At 34.3% G+C, this 3,718-nt stretch overlaps 1 non-coding gene across 1 annotated transcript; it reads right to left on the reverse strand.

The window, feature by feature from the left end:
- Window positions 1–2,971: 2,971 nt before the first annotated feature.
- On the reverse strand, window positions 2,972–3,078 carry LOC116086672. Its single transcript, XR_004117048.1, has one exon. It is a non-coding gene; the product is annotated as a U6 spliceosomal RNA (small nuclear RNA).
- Between the last annotated feature and the right edge of the window lie 640 nt (window positions 3,079–3,718).

A 3,718-nucleotide genomic window follows, 5' to 3' on the forward strand; every position in this document is an offset into this window, starting at 1 on the left:
CTAGTTGTATCAGCCAGCCAGGGTTCAAAAGGAACTAGAGGGATGAATTTATTCAGAGGTAAGCCTCTGATACTACAATTACACATGTCAATAAAAGTTACTTTTACACAAGAGAAATACTGTGTGTTGTATTTGAATATAATGAAAGTAACACAACAAAATGATTAAGGTAGAGACTTATCAAGAGAGGGCAATTTTGGGGTAAAGAAAAGGAAACAATACTCATAATGAAGAAATAAGTGTATAAGTATATACACATACACATTTATATGTAAATATATATATGTATATGTGTGTGTTGTGCTCTATATAATTTGGGATGCTCAACGTAATTATTTCTAATAGTACTATTTTTCTATTTTTCTTTTGTTGAAAACAGGTTTTTTTTTAAATTTTTTATTAGATATTTTCTTTATTTACATGTCATATGATTTCTCCTTTCTCAGTTTCCCCTTCAAAAAACAAACAAACAAACAAAAACAACAAGAACAAACCCCTGTTGCCTCCCTTATCATGCAATCCCTTTTGATTATGTTTTCCCTTAGTTACTCTAAGTTTCTCCCCCTCTTTCTTCCAATCCAGATCCATACTCATTCTCTCTTTCCTTTGACAATGAACAGGCATCTATATAATAATATGATGAGATAAAACAAATCAAATGAATCAGGTATCTATAGGTATGTGGATTTACGTCTTATTTTCAGTTCTATTCCATTGAACATCTTATCAGTTTTGTACCATGATATTTTTATGACTATTGCTTTGTAATACAACTTGAAACAAATTTGGGCTAGTGATACCTCACACAGTTCTTTGATTACTCAAAATTGTTTTAGCTTTTAGTTTGTGTGTGTTTGTGTGCATATGTGTTTGTGTGTATGTGTGTGTGTGTCTATGTGTTTATTTCTAATGAAAGTGACAATTGTTTTAAGACAGGTGTAGAATAATTTTGTTGGAATTTTGGTAGGGATTATATTGAATCTGTAGATTGGTTTTGGTAGGATGGCAATTTTTACTGTAGTAATACTATGGGCTCATAAGCATGGGAGATCCTTCTTCTTCTGATTTCTTCTTCAATTTTACTGTTAATGTCCTAAAGTTTTTATCACGAAAGTCTTTCACTTGTTTGGTTAGGTACTACCAAGATATTTTATATAATTTGAGAGTATTATGAAATATTTTATTTCCTTAATTTTTTCTTTCTCAGACTGTTAGTATTTAAGGGGGCTACTGATATTAAGAAATAATTTTGTGTCCAGATACATTGTTCAAAGTGTTTATCACCCTTAGGAGTTCCCAGGTAGAATCTTTGAGTCACTTTGGTATACTATCATATCATCTGCAAATAAAGATACTTTGATGTCTACCTTTCTTCTTTATATTTCACTGATTTCCTTCAGTTGTCTTATATCTCTAGCTATGACTCCAAGCAGTATATTGAAAAGGAGTAGAAAAGTGGACAGCCTTTCTTATTTCTAATTTTAATGGAATGCCGTTCTACTTAAATTGAGTTTGGTTATGGGTTTTCTGTAAATTGTCTTTATTATGTTTAATTATGTCCCTAATTTCTCCAGGACTTTTGTCAGAAGGGGTGTTAGATTTTTGTCAAGGGCCTTTTCTGCATCTAATATGATAATCACGCCTTTTTGTCTCTTAGTTTGTTTTCATGCTGGATTATATATTTTGAATAATTCCTCTATTTCTGGGATGAAGCTTACCTCATCATTGTGAATGACCAGTTTGATGTGTTCTTAGATTCTGTTTGGAAGCATTTTATGTAGACTTTTTACATCTGTGTTTATCATCAAATTGGTCTCTAATTCTTTCATTGTTGGCTTTTTTTTTTTTTGTGGATTGTGAATCAAGATAACTAGCTTCATAAGAAGAATTGGAAAATTTGTGAAATATTGCTTCTATTTTGTAGAATGATTTTAGACTAATTGGCATTAAATCTTCATTGAAAATCTGAGAGTTCTTTAGCTAATCATCTTACCCTGGATGTGTGTGTGTGTATTGTGTGTGTATATGTGTGTGTGTGTTTATTTTCTTATTTATTAAACACTTGTAAATATCCGTTAAGTCCATTTAGTTTCTGATATCTATTAGCGCCATCATTTCACTATTTAGCTTCTTTCTGGAATTAACTGTCTACTGGTAAAAGTGAAAAATTAAAGTCTCCAACTATTAGTGTGTGAGGGTCAATCCATGATTCAGGATGTAGTCATCTTTTTCTTTTTTTTTTTCTTTTTTTGAGACAGGGTTTCTCTGTGTAGTCCTGGCTGTCCTGGAGCTCACTCTGTAGTCCAGGCTGGCCTTGAACTCAGAAATCCACCTGCCTCTGCCTCCCAAGTGCTGGGATTAAAGGCGTGTGGGACCACTGCCCAGCTCATCTTTTCTTTTATAAACTTGTTTGCCTCTGTGTTTCATCCAGAGAAGTTAAGCATTGCAATATCATCTTTGTGGATTTTCTATCAACCAGTATGTAGAGTCTTTCCTTTTATTTTCTGATTAATTTTGGTTTGAAGTCTATTTTGTCAGATGTTAAATAGGCTACAGTGGCTTGGTTCTTGTGTCCATTTCCTTGGAATACCTTTTTCTGTCCCTTTACCCTGAGATAATGATGTTTATCCTTGATATTAAAGTGTTTTTCTTGGTTCCTGCAGAAGCATATATCCTGTTTTCAAATCTACCCATCCTGTTAATTTATGTCTTTTTTATTGGGGAGTTGAAACCAAAATGTTGAAAATTATCAATGAACCGTGTTTGTTGATTCTTATTCTTATATTGGAGTGGTGTGTGTGCGTGTGTGCGTGTGTGTGTGTGTGTGTGTGTGTGTGTGTGTGTGTGTGTTTCCCTCTTTTGCAGGTTTGGAATTATTTTTTCCTATGTTTTCTTGTGAATGGTTAATCTCATATTGAAATTTTCCTTCTAGTTTCTTCTATAAAACTAAATTTTGTAGATAGATATCACTAAAAATACGGAGCACTTCAAAAATGTGCCTGTTACTTTCTTGCTGGGGCCATGTTAGTTTTCTATATAACATTTCAATTTTAGTATATATACTGTCTAATCAAGAATCCAGTTCCAAATTAAAAAGCATTAGGGTTGTTTAAGTGAAGATGTTTTCTTGATATGGTGTTGATTAAGAATACAGGCACTTAAAGAGACTTTTATATTCCCAGGAGAAAGCTATCTGACAAAAATCAAGACAGGTCTTGGGATTTATGCTTCAAAAATTTGTCAACATAGGTAAGTAGAGAATCAGAACATATACTGTAACCATTTTGTTAAGAACATGCAAGCTGAAAACCATATCTTTAGACAAGCCCAGGAAGAAATTGGTGACAGTATGAATGTTTGTTTTTCATTTTTTATTGATTATTTTATTTATTTACATTTCAAATGTTATCCACCTTCCCACTTTACCCTCCACAAGACCCTTTCCCCCTCCCCAATTCCCCCTGCCTCTATGAGGGTGCTCCCCTACCCACCCAACCACTTCTCCCTCAGTGCCCTAGCATGCATTCCCCTACTCACATTAAGTCTCCACAGGACCAAAGGGCTCCCAGTAATGTCCCCTAAGGCCATCCTCTGCTACATATCCAGCTGGAGCCATGGGTACCCCCAGTGTACTCTTTGGTTGGTGGTTTAGTCCCTGGGAGCTTTGGAGGGTCTGGTTGGTTGATGTTGTTGTTCTTCCTATTAGGTTGCAAACCCT

Source organism: Mastomys coucha, unplaced genomic scaffold (genome assembly GCF_008632895.1).
Source record: "Mastomys coucha isolate ucsf_1 unplaced genomic scaffold, UCSF_Mcou_1 pScaffold12, whole genome shotgun sequence".
Taxonomy (NCBI): Eukaryota; Metazoa; Chordata; class Mammalia; order Rodentia; family Muridae; genus Mastomys; species Mastomys coucha.